General features: G+C 47.2%; 1 long non-coding RNA gene across 6 annotated transcripts in view; it reads left to right on the plus strand.

The window, feature by feature from the left end:
* The window catches only part of LOC118213222, a 29,324-nt gene that overhangs the window by 11,248 nt on the left and 1,384 nt on the right, over nt 1–16,692 (plus strand). For 2 of the 6 annotated variants that reach the window (XR_004762364.1, XR_004762369.1), the window contains exon 3: nt 15,108–15,161. The exons of 2 other annotated variants lie outside the window; for them this stretch is intronic. This is a non-coding gene — a long non-coding RNA (uncharacterized LOC118213222). Of the gene's footprint in view, nt 1–15,107; nt 15,162–16,418; nt 16,511–16,692 lie in introns of all 6 variants that reach the window. 2 more of the 6 variants (XR_004762365.1, XR_004762367.1) reach the window with 2 other exon arrangements.

Genomic DNA, 16,692 nt, shown 5'->3' on the forward strand with positions numbered 1-16,692 from the left:
TTGATGGAGGTTTGGGTTAAACGTTCACTTCTTAAACCTTGTTTATTTCCATTTCTACACCATTTTGCCTGTGTGTGTGTGTGTGCGTGTCTGTGTGTGTTTGTACTTGTGCGTCTGAGTCTGCATCTGTGTGTGTATCTATGCGTGTGTGTACGTGTCTGTGTGTGTGTGCTTGTGCGTCTTAGTCTGCATCTGTGGGTGCGTGTGCATCTGTGGGTGTGTGTGCTTGTGCTTCTGCATCTCTGTGTGTGTGTGTACATATATTGGCACAAAAGCTGTTTGATTCTGCTTCATTTAATACAGCAAACCTAAAACGGAAGTCATGAACCACTAGAACATAAAGGAGGATAAAGTTTTGCCTGTTATTGATCCACAAAAATTGCAGTCATCATTCTCTGTTTTGTCCAACCCCTGACAGTAGTACTCTCAGCAAGGATGTAACTTTAGTTTAAATATGAAGGGGTAGGGGGGGTGGCTTGAAATTCACAGACCCCCAGAACTCGAATCCTATGGGGGGTCAGCACCCACCCCCCAGGAAGAATTTTTTAAAAGGAAAGTCTAAAAGTACAATTTCTGGTCAGTTCTAAGGGCAAAATACTGCAGATTTTTGATCAGTAAAGCTGGGTGTTTGTGACGGAAAATGTTTGCTGAAGTTGTGGAGCAGTCATGGAAAAGTTGTTGAAAACACTGAAAACTGAAAAAAGCATAACGAGCAAGTTTTAAAACAGTGAATGTTAATTTATTTAATTCATTAATAGTTCTCATGCGCAGCACTGGGAAACAATTAGAATAACGTGCAAATGTAGCAACAGTAAGAAGTGCTTGAAAGAAAATGAAAAAAATCATCATCAGGCAGTTCTCAGCCTTGTTAAGAATATCCCACAAATGAAATACATTGATAGGCTGGTGCATTTAATCGCTTAATTTGGTCCAGCATGGAAAGAGAGAGAGATCATGCTTTTCTGCCTTTAATTTAGCAGCACGTTGTTAGCAATGGAGCATGCTCATAAATAAAATCAAACATGGTTACCGTGTGTCCATTTTTATTGTTTTAAAGCTTTTTTGTTACGATATGTGGTAGGCTACGTTGCGAGGTTAGTCTTTGATGGACGCCTGGCATAATGTGGGGCCGGAGCGCTAGGATAGGCGCTAGCACTGTTGGCAAGGGGCGTCAACTTCTGATTGCAACCAATGACAAGGATGAGTATTTTGATCCCGGCGCATTCCAGAATCTGTGTTGACTGTCTCACTTTGTTGGAGTGCATAGGCTACGTTAAGGTTGACAGTTACCGTCCAAAAATCGCTGAAAAATCACAGGAAGCACTCAAACGGAGGAAATTGCTGAAATGGAAAACAAAATGTGAAAATCCGACGGAATCCGACTTCCATGACAAACACTCAGCCTTACTGATACGTATAGCCCAATCACATCATGAAAACCCAGTCTTTGTTGTATGAATTCATTTTTCTTATCATCATGCTACCTTATTGGGGTGTTATTTGGCCTATTTTGTAATATTGGGGGGGTTGTAACTCCCCATCCCCCCCCCCCCCGAATTGTATATTGCCCTTGATTTTAAGTCTCCCTCGCGGCTGTGTTGAAAACGATCTGGGTCCGTTGTTTTCAATATGTCCATAAATAGGAGAGCTGCTTTTTAGCTGATGATGGCTAAGTTTAGGATATGGCCCCAGATCGGCTCTGAGATGTTTTATGAATGCAAACTCTCCATAAAGGGTAGCAGGCCCAGAAAAGCACAGGGGAACGGGTGTGGTAACACTGGGACTGGTTTATGGTTAATGGCAAATGTCCCTGGTTGTACTTTGGAAATTGGAAAAAGAAAAAGAGAAAGAAAAAGATTTGACTGTTTTTTAAAAAACATTTTGTGGAATCTTCCAGTTTCTCTACATGCTACTTTTTATCTGTTAGCTAGTGCTGGCTTTTCTGGAATGTTCCTCGGTTCTTTGTTTATCTGAGGGACACCATTGCGTTACTCTGCACAGGAGCCTCAGAAGCACACCTTCAGCGTGAGTCTCAGGGCCTGGAGAGCAGACATATATGGCAGATGATTTATGTGTATATTTATGTCTGCTGAAATGTTGTAAATTAGAATCGAGCCCATGGTCCATGATGAGTCCTGTTTGGGTGTGAGTTGCGCAAAAGCGTGTGTGTGTGTGCGTGCGCGTGTGCAGTGGGAAGATAATATCTGCTGCTTCACTGTATTTTACACCTTTTATTAAATGTTTTATGAAGGTTGAAAAGTAATAGAAAGTATCACTTTGGTACAGAAGGTGTTTAAACAGAGGGAGACAACAGAGGGAAAAGCAACACAAAGTTTTGGCTGTATTTTTCTGAATTTTCTGAAGATTGTAGGACAGCAATAAGCCTAACGTACGTGTCTACACAGATCCATACCACGTGTGGATGACAGTACTTCAGACCATTTGCATGTGGCTGAAGATTTCTAAACATGTACAGATTGCCAGTCTATATTGTGGAGAAAGGGGTTGTCAGAAAACTTTTATCCCAAATCTTATTTCAAGCGGAGCGCTGTGAACAGAAATGAGGTACAGTGTGGGTGAAAATGTCCAAATCTGGCGGGATTTTTAAATGTGGTGATGATGGAGTTTTCAGGGGTATCAAAGGTAATTTCACTCCCAGCCACTTAATGTACTAATCCAACAGATCACCCCCCCCTTATTCTTAATCTTTATTTTCAAATTATTATTTTGTATTGGTGATCCAGTCTGTAATCGTAGACATGGTTTGAGTAATTGAGAAACCTCTCATTTTACTAACATATTACGCGACTGTGTGCGTTGTGCGTCTGTGTGTGTGCGCCTGTGTGTGTGTGTGTGTGCCTGTGTGTGTGTGTGCGCGCAGGCCGGTGTGTATGTGCGCGCCTGTGTGTGTGTGTGTGCCTGTGTGTGTACCTGCGTGTGTGCTCCTGTGTGTGTGTGTGTGTGTGTGTGCCTGCGCGCCTGTGTGTGTGTGTGCCTATGTGTGTGTGTGTGTGAGTGCACGCCGGTGTGTATGTGTGCGCCTGTGTGTGTACCTGCGTGTGTGCTCCTGTGTGTGTGTGCGCCTGTGCGTGCATGTGTGTGTGCGTGCGCCGGTGTGTATGTGTGCGCCTGTGTGTGTACTTGCGTGTGTGCTCCTGTGTGTGTGCTGGTGTGCGCGCCTGTGTGTGTGTGTGTGTGTGTGTGTGTACACACTCTTCTGTAGCCCGGTCCTGAAGGACTGCACTGGGGCTGGCAGCCTCTGGCTTGGACGCTGGGCTCTGCGAGCACAAACAGCCCTCACGCACGCTGACTGCTGGAAGCCAGACAATTAAAGCAGGGGAGACAGCGCATTTGCATACATATTAAAGTGAGGCCGTTAAAGAGAGGGGGCGGGGGGGGGGGGCGGGGGCGCGGGGGGTGGGAGCGTGCGCACGCAGGCCTCTCCCATAGATCTTTTTCATCACACATTACACAAGCCTCCATCTCTCAGGCATAAATCTGCATCCTCTTAACAGCACAGGGACCCTGCATCCGCACACACAGGCGCATGCACAAACAGCCACACACACAGGAGCATGCACAAACAGTCACACACACAGGCGCATGCACAAACAGCCACACACACAGGCGCATGCACAAACAGCCACACACACGCATGCACAAACAGCCACACACACAGGCACCTGCACAAACAGCCGCACACACAGGCGCATGCACAAACAGCCACACACACAGGCGCATGCACAAACAGTCGCACACACTGGCGCATGCACACACAGTCACACACACAGGTGCATGTGCATGTCCATACGCACAAAAACATATTCACGTAAGGGTGTATGTGCATAAATTAAGTTTACACGCACGTGCAGACAGTAATGTACACAAACATGCTGACAGACACAAGCATACACACAAGTACACAGGTCTGCACAGAGAAACTTGCATGCACACACATAAACATATACATACGCACGCACACACACATACGCACGCACACACTCATGAGTGGGGATATAACTAACTGAGTACAGTGGCTGAATGCTACTGCTCCCTCATTACATCAAAGCACAGTAAAATCTAATCTGATGAAACTGTGTTTAATACAAGCACTCATGACAAAGGAACTGTCACCACACTCTTCAGAGAGAAGAACAAAATGCAAGTTCTAACAGATATAGCGTGAAATCGACTGCAGCGATCTGAACCAGAACACAAAGACAAACTGCTAAACAACGGGAGATTTAAAAAGTGTAACAATGAAAATGCAGACTGCACTGCATTTCAGCCAGTTTGTAATCGCAAAATATGTCCTGACACAATACCTTGGTATTATATAAGATTACTCTCACAAGGGAGAAAAACCACACACACACACACACACACTCACCTGGTTAATGTAAATGGCCTAATGTGGAAGGTAAATAGGTGGAAATTCCCTCTCAGTTACTTTTATGAAAGTGAGCTTCAGGGGCCTTCAGTCCAGGTTCCAATTCCACTACTGCCCCCCCACCCATCCCCCCCCCCCCCCCAAACCTCCCCCCAGATATTTACAAATCAATAAAATACTATCAGATTAAAACAACTATATAAGTAATGCATTATTCCACTCCACCAACAGAACACTGACAGTTTAGAGTGCTAGTATTGGACACTTGTATACATGAATGGGTAGACCACAAAAAAACCTTCACTTGGATGGAAAGAATAAGCAGTTATAGGACTTTGTATAGTTTTGAATGTGAGAGTCAGTATTAACACATGAACAGGACATGTCAGTGAGGAGCCCTTTGGGAAAAAAGGGAAAAAAGTCTTTATTGGTGTAAATATAAAAATCCAGCATACGATGAATATGTTCTGATATGTTTAAGTGTAGATCAACTTATATTGGATGCCTTATGTGAAAATAAAATTGGAAAGTATCTACTCCCAGTTTAATGTATAATACTGTATACATTATACTCTACATAAATTACGTGCATTGAATATATTCCACGATTTACCCAACATAAAACAGGCATAAAAGATGTGAAAGTGGCACATTATAAAGTTTTTAATATTTGGCATGATTTACTTTTTACATATTTAAAACCATATATGTTCTTTATGTTTGTTGATGCAGTGGTTTCTGTATGATGAGATTAAGGACTGTTTCAGAAGGGGTCACTCCCCGGGTACCAGCAGCAACCAGGACAGTGCAGCGAGAGGGAGAGAGAGAGAGCGTGAAGGAGAGAGAAAAGAAGAGCTCTTAGCGCCACTAGAGGAAAGCTGGAGTGAGGGGGGTGGAGAGATGGGTGCTCGAAAAGGAGGAAGAGTAGTAGAGGAGAAACCAATACAGAGGGAGTGAGAGCTGCATGTTCTAAAAGGAGGGGGTGCTGGCTGGCTCATCCTGTTACAGCATTGTGTTGGTACATGGATGAGCCCGGTGATACCAGATCAAATCCCGGCTGTGCCCGGCCAAACTGCGGCCAGTCGCCCTGCAGGGCGGTGTGTGATTGGTGGAGGGGAGGGTTCAGTCTGCTGGTATCCATGTGTCATCGTTCTCTAGCGGTCCCCACTGGTCGATGGGGTGCCCGTGGTCTGCTTGCCAAAAGCTGCGCATGAAGCCTCTTCCTCTGACTGGTGTCTGTGTGAGCCTGGCTCTCAGTGTGAAGCCTCTTCCTCTGACTGGTGTCTGTGTGAGCCTGGCTCTCGGTGTGAAGCCTCTTCCTCTGACTGGTGTCTGTGTGAGCCTGGCTCGCGGGCTTTGGAGCTGTGTGAAGCGGCTGCTGGCATCGCGCGCTTTGGAGGAGAGCGCGCGCTCGCCTACGCTCTCCCGCATCGCCCGCACGAACGCAGCTGTGCGCACCTGAGCGCTCCAGCCGGAGGGGGAAACGGGAGTAAAGAAAATTATCTTAAAAAACGAGGAGGAGTGAGGGAAAGGAGAGATGGAGAGATGGAGAGATGGAGGTGAGAGCATCGCTGGGTTTGATTGAGAGAAGTGCTCAGCTGGGGTCCCTCCCTCACGCATTCCAGCCTGACCTCAGAGAGACCCGGCGAGAGAGAGAGGGGAGCGGGAGGGAAGCAGAGAGGCTGATGGGAGAGGGACGGATCACCCGGGGAGAGGAAGAGGGCGGGAGGGAAGCAGAGAGGCTGATGGGAGAGGCACAGGACACCCGGGGAGAGGAAGAGGTGGGGAAGTGGAGATGAAAGGAGCTTGTGCGGGAGGCAGGGGGCGTATGTTAATGGTGTAAATGAGAGAGGAGTTGGGAGTTTCGGCGTTCGGGCAGAGCAGAGCAGCGCAGCGCAGGGCCTGCTGGGGGGAGAAAGCTCTCTGCTCAGCACCTGCAGCCCACAGCGGAGCTCACGCCTGCTTTTAGCTCTTAGCAGCAGACCAGTGCAGCTCTCAGCCAGAGGAACGGGAGAGAACCTCTCCAACGTGAGGAGACTGGCAATACTGAGAGGGGAAAAAACACACACACATACACGCACACACCTGTACGCTTACACATAAACTGATGTACACACACACACACCTGTACGCTTACACATAAACTGATGTACACACACTCGTACACACACACACACCTGTACGCTTACACATAAACTGATGTACACACACACACACCTGTACGCTTACACATAAACTGATGTACACACACTCATGTACACACACACACACACCTGTACGCTTACACATAAACTGATGTACACACACACACACACACACATCTCTGTACAAGTACACATACACTCATGTACACACATGCCTGTACACATACACCCATGTACATACACTCATGTACTGTACACACACACCTGCATACATACACATACATGCATGTAAACACACCTACATATGTGCACATACATGCATTATCTCCATGCTTCTTACAAATAATTTTCATGGTTCTTCTGGCTTGGCATCAAAGTGCCTTTTTAAAAAAAAAAAGTGCGTTCGTGTGTGTGTGCGTGCACGCGCACCCTGTGTGCCTGTAGAGGTGTGGTTACAATTTCTTTGTGAAAAAATGTTTTCAGAGCATCAACATTTATCAGAAATTTGGTGTTTTCACACGATCAGACTTTTGTTTTCAAATGAAAGGGTGTTTTTAAAGGCATCAATCAGATCCCCTGGTGTGGGCCCAGTTTTGCACCTCAGGGGTGCTCTGTGTGTGGATGAAAGGGCTGGAACCTGCACGTATACCCCAGTCATGTCCTCCTGCTGGGGGGAAAGCTGACTTGGCTGTACTGGTCACCATGAGCCCCCCCCCCCCCTCAGCTGACCAGAGGAGCCCCCACCCCCTGAGCCGACTAGAGGAGGCCTAAACTCACCCCCCCCCCCCCCACCCGAGCCAGCCAGAGGAGGATGAGCTCCCCCCTGTTGAGTCTAGATCCTCCTACGGTTTCTTCCCAGTTGCTCACCCAGTCAGTTGTTCCTTGCCACAGTTGCCTTAGGCTTGCTTTTCTGGCAGTTGGTTATAGGCTGTCAAATCTTTTTTTGCCATACACTCTATTTTGATTTTATTGGACATGGGTTGATCTGCAGTCCAAAGTGACAAAGCCCTGACAGTGTGTAAGCTGGAGAGTTCAGAATGAATCTGCTGAACACCTTTATGGACCGAGCCCCTCCTTAGCACCCCAATGAACTTAACTTCTTAACCCATTTTAATCCAGATTTATTCTCTCAGATTGTAATATTCAGTTCTGTCTGCAGGCCTGTCTCAGTATCCTTTGTCAGTTGGCGTGTGGGTAGACTCTGAGTTACAGCGTTTAAAAAAGATATATACTTGCACAACTTTCCCTCTGCAAGTTCAGTTAGGGTCAGTCTTGATCTTGTGTAAGATTCACAAACAAAAACAACAATAAGGCAACAATGACGGTTTGAAAAATATGTTAGTTTTGTTCTCGAAAGACCGGGGAGGATCTGCGGGAGCAGGGTTAAAGGGGGCAGAGTAGGAGCAGAGGATTGTGGGAAGGGGGAGAGTTTGTGCTGTAGAGGAAACTGGAAAAGAGGAAGCGTTAATTCTGCTGAGGGGGCGGGATTCATTCTGCTAAGGGGGCGGGGTTTATTCAGCTGTGGGGGCGGGGTCACTGCTGCTGGACATCTGGAGGCAGTTTAGGTCTGAGCCTCCTGACTGCCTGAGGTCTCAGATACTCTCTCTCTCTCACACACGCACACACACACACATATACGCACATCCTTATATAGCCGCACATGCACATACATACACACATAGACACACATCCTTATATACCCACACATGCACATACATGCGCGTACACACACACACTCATGCACACACACATAGACACACATCGTCATATACCGACGCGCATACATACTGTCAGAAATTTGTCAGACGAATGTGGCAATTCACCATTTGGCCATTCTCAGCCATAGGTAGCATTAAAGCGCATGGCCAGTACAGCTTGAAGGTAAGACTGTGGGGTTGGCCATTGGAGGTATGAACGTGTGCGTTTGTGTATGTGTGTTGGTCTGCGTGAGGATGTATGTCAGTGTGGGTCTGCGTGTGTGTATGTGTGAGGATGTGCGTCATAGGAGGTTTGTCAGTGTGGGTCTGCATGTGTGTGTGAGGATGTGTGTCAGAGGAGGTGTGTCAGTGTGGGTCTGCATGTGTGTGTGAGGATGTGTGTCAGAGGAGGTGTGTCAGTGTGGGTCTGCATGTGTGTGTGAGGATGTGTGTCAGAGGAGGTGTGTCAGTGTGGGTCTGCATGTGTGTGTGAGGATGTGTGTCAGAGGAGGTGTGTCAGTGTGGGTCTGCATGTGTGTGTGAGGATGTGTGTCAGTGGAGGTGTGTCAGTGTGGGTCTGCATGTGTGTGTGAGGATGTGTGTCAGTGGAGGTGTGTCAGTGTGGGTCTGCATGTGTGTGTGAGGATGTGTGTCAGTGGAGGTGTGTCAGTGTGGGTCTGCATGTGTGTGTGAGGATGTGGGTGCGTCTAGATTAAATATGTGGCTTCCATTTACTCAGTCAGTTTGGCCAACTTTAGAAGAAGTTTGCAACAATTAGTTGGAAATGGGCATCTGAGTCCTGCATCTAGGTCTGGTGTTCTTCATCTCTGGTTCTTCTGGAATATTCTGCTGTCCTTTGGTTTTTGAAATTTGGATTACTGTGAGACAAATAAGCTGCGATTTGGTATCTTTTTAAATAAATTTCTTGTGTGACTGCCCATATCTGTAACCTTTGTTAATTGTTTTAAGGTAGTTCACCTGTGTACATTCGCATGTATACACACAAACTCATGTACAGACATGCTTTTAAAACGCTTTTATGCACCTAATAAAATCAGTGCTGAAAGACTTCAAACGCAGACGCAGTGACGCTCCAGGGCGGGAGGCGGGCTCCCCTGGTCTTACTCCAGACCCTTTACCTTCCAGTCACTCAGCTCTTCCCTCTCCTGCTCTCTTTCTTACATTGAACAGATAAATAAATACGTAAAAAGGGATCAGAGAATGATCATGTCAGCACCTCAAAACTAACGAGAAGTAACTTCTAAGCTTTTTGATGTTTAAAACAAAAATAAAATTCTGGGACCCAAGAATTCAAATAAAAATAAATTCTATAGAAATTTAGCATCACCTCAGTGGAGCATTAATGGCGTTTTAGGGCCTGTAAGAGGCTCGTTACCAGGGCGATGTGACAGCTAGCACTGTGGAGATGGGATTCAGTGACGTCACCAGTACTATTTTCAAAAGCATAGCTCACTCGTTACCGGAGCTGGAGAAGCGGTAGTGCTGCCGATTTGGATTGCGCTGCCCCGAGTCTTCGCAGGATGCTAAATACTGAGAGAACACAGGGATGCTTAATGGCCGGCTGGTAATAGAATGTCAAATCAATTTGGTGTGTTTTTACTGAACTGCCGGGAACACCATCAGTCCTTGGCTGTAAGAGTTGGCTAAAAAGGTATTATTAATTCACCCCCCCCCCCCCCCCGACATGGCAGTGGCACCACAAGGTCCTGCTATCAGTAATTAGCGTGTACCTCAACTAGCCCCTCCCTCGTGGTGACCAGCGGCATTTAGTGGCAACATGGGGTTAGGGTATACACATTAGCATTATGTGCTAGGGGCTGTGTGTGTGTGTGTGTGTGTGTGTGTGTGTGCATGTGCATGTGCATGTGTGTGCGCATATGTGTGTGTGTGTGTGTGCGCGCGCGCGCGCGTGTGTGTGTGTGTGTGGGGTTTGGAGGATGGACAGTGGAAGGGTGTAGGATCTTTTTTTTTTTTTAGGGAAAAACTAAATTTAGGTAAATGAAATTACTCGTCTTCTCGAGCCAATCAGCTCAGTGCAGGCCCAGATCACCACGGAGACAGAGGAGCATTGTCGGAGAATGCGTCAGTTGGGGCTGGGCTCCACGAGGGGAACAGGGAGACCTTGTGCTTCCTCTGCGGAGTCCAGGGTTAACGGCAGTTCAGAGGACCTCTTTATTGCCGTTTCGCCTGGAGCGCCATTTACACCCAGAGAACAGCATCCGCCACTCAGCTCCACGGGGAGGCCAGGAACCCTGCTTTACACAGCGTCCAGCGTCTTCCATCACTCGGAAAATCTCAGTGAATTCAGTCTGAATTTGTAGCAAATAAAATATTTTCAATCTATGGCTGTTCACAGGTCCTTTCATACAAACCACTGGGACCAGCAACATTTTGAATAACTTAATCTTTACTGTACCCTGTCATGGTGAATAGCTCTTCACTGTACCCGGTCATGGGGAATAGCTCTTTACTGTACCCAATCATGGTGAATAGCTCTTTATTGTACACTCCCTTGGTGAATAGCTCTTTACTGTACCCGGTCATGGGGAATAGCTCTTTACTGTACCCAATCATGGTGAATAGCTCTTTACTGTACCCAATCGTGGTGAATAGCTCTTTACTGTACCGTGTCAGGGTGAATAGCTCTTTACTGTACCCGGTCATGGGGAATAGCTCTTTACTGTACCCAATCATGGTGAATAGCTCTTTACCCAGTCATGCTGAATAGCTCTTTACTGTACCCTGTCATGGTGAATACCTCTTTACTGTACCCTGCCATGGTGAATAGCTCTTTACTATACACTCCCATAGTAATTATTTTATGGTAGACTCCCATGATGAATGCCTCCTTACTGGTGAATGGCTCTGTTAAGAGAGGGGATAGCTGCTCTTGAATTGCTCTTTAATTGTACATAGTCATGTACAGTTAGACACAAATAAGCACGGACAGAGACACATACTGTATAAGCACACTCAGACATGTTTACATAGTCACACTCTCACACTGTCACACACGCATACACACACAGTCACCTCAGCGTTTCTCTTTCCCCTGCTGCAGGTTGGGATGGTGACCTCTTTACAGATTTCTCCTCTAATTATCAGTACGGTTACGGGTCAGTACAGGGCGTATTAAACTGGCTGTGGGCTCACCCTGCACCGCTCCCGTCCTCGCTGCCGGGCCACAGGCCCCGGTGTTCCACACCCCACTTCCTGTGGTAACCAGACCGGAGCTCCCACGCACGGCGGCTGTGGAAAGGAATGTTCTGGAAAGTTGCGACTGCAGGAGGAAGGGGATGCGGGAGCCGTTTAACATGCCGGGGGAGGCGGAAACGTTCCCGTTTACCGGCTTCTCCCGCCACGGCCGCCGGCCAGCGCCCCGCCACACGTACGCACGTACGCCTCGCGCTCCGGACTCCCCCGCTGTGCGCTCGCTGGTTCCGTTTCCACCCCCCTCCCTCCCTCCCTTTCTCTTTGTCTCTCTCTCTCTCCCCGTTGCTCTCCCCTCCCCTGCCCCATGTGCTTCCCATTAGAGGCGTGCTTTCCGCGTGTCCGGGGGGTTCGGTTACACGCAAACATCTGTCCGGCACATGCAGGGAGGCTGGGGGTGAGGGAGGGGCTGTAGAGTAAGGAAGGCGGGGGACCCTCCTCCAGCCAATACCTGGATGAAGTCATACGCATCCTATGAATATCCATTAAGGAGTGTGGCTGTATTGGACAATGCCAGCGGCAGTCGACACTCAGGACTCCTTATGAATATAGTAATATGGCAGTGAAAGCCTCAGCTGCCAATCAGATGCTTGCTAGAGTAAGGAAGTACGGAGGGCAGGAAAGAACACAGGAGTTAACCATCTGGGTACCGTAGACCATCTGTAGCGAGTCCAGGCTGCGGTCGTTATGACGTCGTGACACAATCAGCGCCATGCCTCTCGTGCTTCCTGCGTAACCCTGACGACCGCCGCTGCTCCTGGCTGGATCGCTATTGGCCCTCGGCACCACGTAGGACCCAGAATAGTTGCTTTCGCCCGTCTATCTCCAGAGAAACCAACTGCACCTGTCCGAGTACCCAAGATGTAAATCGAACTAGAACTAGCTACTCAGGTTGACAGAACATACATGTGGTAGAGTGGCCATATATGTGCTGGATTCATTTGGTTAAACACATGATCACTTTCATACGATGGCATCATGTGGGGAATTCAAGCACGTTAACAAAAAATGAATTTTACGATTACCTGAAATCTTACACAACGACCCGTATGCGTCTAAAGGAAAATTCTGATTTTTAAGTACTGTATGACTATTTTCTAATTCATTCTGCCAAAAGAATTTTAAACAATATTTTCTTTTTTATTCTAATTTCCTTTTTTTCGCTCTCTCCCTACCACTTTCCGTTACGAATTTGCATGTTGAGTGTTTAAAGATTAATGCATCAGCCTTTCTCAGCCTCCCTCCCTCCCTCCTTTCCTCTGCCTCTCCCTCTCCCTCTCCGTTTCACCCGCGCAGCCCCCTCACGTATAAATATGCAAATGCGCAGCCCGCGCTCGGCGGCGCACTGAAGTAATTGTATGCATTTTTAACTGGCCAATCGGCAGAGAGCTCTGGCATAGGTTGTGTCTGTTCCCTTTTTATTTTTAGCTCTGTGCTTCCCCCTCCAGATGCAGGCGAAAGCGCTCGCTGTCGACTGATTAGAACCAGGCCGCCGCATCGCTCCTCAGAATCCAGCCCCTTCTCTCTCTCTCTCTCGCGCTCTCTTTTCTTTCTTTCTTTCTGTCTGTCTTCTTCCTTTCCCTCGTTCGCTTCTTCCTCCCTCGTTTCCTCGTTTCTCTCTTCTTTGCATTCGTTAATTTTCTGTCCTTACCGTTCCCCCCTTTTCGTTGCTGTCTGTCTGCCTGTCTGTCTGCCTGTCTGTTGGAGTCACCGGTTCGCCCACCCCCATAGGGGGGGAGGTGGGCGGGGCAAAGGGAGGAGTGGGAGGTAAATATCACTCATGTGAAGAGGGGTGCCCATTAAAGGTAAAATTAGAACCATCATTTCACAACTAACCAGCCACGGCCTGACACTGACGGATATGGCCACGATGAAGCCTATTAACCAGCACCTCCATGATCCCGCACAGTTATTGGCACCATGCGATGCTAATATGACATGGCATTAATCTCTGACCACAGCAGCTGTGTCTCAGAAGAGCATCGCACTCAGCGGGGGGGTGGGGGGTGGGGTCTGAAGTCTCACGTACCCCGCCTTTTCTGTGACTCTTGCGAACTTGACTTTACGGCTCTCTCTTCCTCCGACCAATCAGAATCGTCTGCTCTCGTCCCCGATGAAGTGAATAGCAGTGTAACAAGCTCCTGCTTTAGCGACAGGTGAAGAGCAAGGAGATGCTTGCACGCTGTATGCGTTGGATGAGAACTTTGAGAACCAAGTTTTGACTTGCAAAGGTCTTTGTCAGGTGAAGCTGCTTTGCAAGTCCTTACTTTGCTGGCTTTTAGCAGGCAGTTATTAGGAGCAGCTTACAATGCAAACACAAGTGTGAAGATCAGGGATCAAAGTGCAGCAGTTCCCCTGAGGGGAAGATTAGAGTCCTGAACGAGAGAACAAGTTTAAGAAGTGCGGACTGGATTGACAGCTTGTCAACTATTCAGAACATTAAGTTATAAAAGCAAGAACAAAATATCAGACTGAGCATTAAATTACATTAAAAGCATAAAAAGACCACAGACTCTAAAACAAAAACAAAGAAGCTACACGTAATCAGGTGGGGCAAGGTATAGGGTCTAGAGTAAGTGAGTGTGTGTGGGTGTGTGTGTGTGTGCATGCATGAGCAAGTTTGAACATACACCTTGTATGAACTGACTCCCCTTCTGCAGTATTCAGAATGCAGATTATTTACTCTTCCTGCCTCATACCCTTTTCAACCAGCTCTTGGAGTCTTGCTTGCATGAGATGCAGGCTACAGCAGAGCGTCTTTAGTCTGTGTCGGAAGAAGAAGCCTTGGCAGAATTAAATTCTGAACACTATACCTAAATTCACTACATGGTATCATCTCCTTTATGTTGGAGAGTCTTCTGCGCCCCCCCTCCCAGCACCTGAGTACAGTACAGTATTTTTCCCAATATGTACATCCTACATTTTATTTCACTGTTTTAGCCACTACCGTAATAAAATGCAAATGAATCATAGCAAATAATCATGCTGATGTCAGGCTGCTGTGTGGCTGCTGTACGTTGCAGGTTTTTGCACCGCTGTGTGTCACGTAGGGTGTAAAAGAGTTACTGGCTGTCCTGTAGTATTGTGTGGCCTGTAGGGTGTAAAAGAGTTACTGCCTCTCCTGTAGTACTGTGTGGCCTGTAGGGTGTAAAAGAGTTACTGGCTCTCATGTAGTACTGTGTGGCCTGTAGGGTGTAAAAGAGTTACTGGCTCTCCTGTAGTACTGTGTGGCCTGTAGGGTGTAAAAGAGTTACTGGCTCTCCTGTAGTACTGTGTGGCTTGTAGGGTGTAAAAGAGTTACTGGCTCTCCTGTAGCACTGTGTGGCCTATAGGGTATAAAAGTGTCACTGGCTCTCCTGTAGTAATGTGCGGCCTGTAGGGTGTAAAAGAGTTACTGGCTCTCCTGTAGCACTGTGTGGCCTATAGGGTATAAAAGTGTCACTGGCTCTCCTGTAGTACTGTGTAGCCTGTCGGGTGTAAAAGAGTCACTGGCTCTCCTGTTGTACTTTGTCGCCTGTATTATGTAAAATACCTTTGAGTCACAAAATAAGTTCAAACTGGAACAAAAACATATTTTTCATATTATTTATTAAAAATTAAATATCAACAACTTTTACCTGTGCTTGCATTCTCTCTGCTTCACAGGTTAGCCCCAGCTGCTTCACAGTGAAGAATTAGCAGGTGTACCTGACCGGGCAGGTAAGGGGCTCAGAGAGACAGCAGCATACACAATCATGCCTCTGCAGCTCAAATGCATGCATCTACCTAATGACCAAGTCCCCAATAGTACAGACACTCTCACTGTGCTGGTCTTTCTCACCTTTAGTGAGTCGTAGGGCCACATGGAAGCTTATATTTTGAAAGTTGAAACCACTTGGGATAACATTTGAAGGGAAGTGAACCTTTGATCAGTATATAAAGCATTCACAGTACTCAAGAAGACCTCACATACAAACTACACAAACAGACATGTGCAAAAACTGCTCACCCACCTTGGTCAGATTCCCAATAAATGGGCTGTCTACATCTGACTTCCCAGTCATCCCCTACATCTGATTGGCTACGGAATTCATCGCATTCCCTACCCTTTGTGATCCCCAGGTTGTCACTCTGAAAAGAGAACAGACTTCTTATTTGATCTAGCTGGTTAAAAATCAATGTCACTGTGATGTCAGAGCACCCAGAGACATCCCTCCTCTGCTATTTGTACAGAGTTAGTGGCAAGGTGGGATGTCTCTGTGAATCTCTCCTGACCTGAATCGGAGAGCCGAGGAAGGGAATTGAAGAGAGACGAGGAGTGAGACCAAGCCCGCCGCGCACTGCATGCTGGGAGACTAACGCATGTTGGAACAAAGTTAGCGGGAACATTCGCAACCTAAATCGCTTGAAAGTCAATCTCCTGCGCTCTTGCTTTCCACTTCACCCAAATCTGTTGCGAAGCCTTGATTATAAGGGGCCTGAAACTGTACTGAGGCATGATGGAGATTGTGTAAATTAGTGTTAAATTAGAGACCCTTCTGCCCCAGGTGCTTATGACAAACAGTCAGCATACACACGTGGGATATGCGGTCAGGGTAGGCACATTAAGCATTGTTTACCGCGCGAAAATCAGTAAAACAACAGCAGTTTAACTGCCTGCTCATTAACCATTGTTAATGAACAAGCAGTTAAGCTGTTTATTGTTCATTAACCTTCACTTCTGCAGCACAGTTTCTGAGTTCTGGGCCCTTCCGTCAGGTTTTCCTGCAGGGTCTGAGGCCGTCGGTACGCACGTGGTACTGTTTTTGCACATACCGATGAGTGAAGTCAGTGACAGTGAAGGCAGCAGTGCCCTGTACCTACCTTGCATGCTCCGATCATGATGAACATCCTCCATGCTCACGTGCTTCTAAGAAACTTTTTATCCTCCATTTTTCATTTTCTCTCCAAATGTGCAACGTCCTCCATGGACTCTAGAGGGTGGGCACCAGCAGACCAGCCCCTGTGCCCTCTGAAGTACGCCCAGCACTCTGCCCAGACGGGCAGTTACTGTCCTGTGCCACAGAACTGTGAGCATTATGATGATGTCATTTCCTTGGGCTTAAAAAAAGCTCCTGATGAGTTGTGTCAAGGTCACAGAAAATGTGCAAGCGTTCAACAGTCCCAGTGAAATGAACGCAAATGACCATTCACTCATTCAAATTTATTTTTGACTGTAATAACAAAACTAAGTTCTGAAGATTGTTCCCTA

The sequence above is a fragment of the Anguilla anguilla genome, chromosome 14 (genome assembly GCF_013347855.1).
Source record: "Anguilla anguilla isolate fAngAng1 chromosome 14, fAngAng1.pri, whole genome shotgun sequence".
Taxonomy (NCBI): domain Eukaryota; kingdom Metazoa; phylum Chordata; class Actinopteri; order Anguilliformes; family Anguillidae; genus Anguilla; species Anguilla anguilla.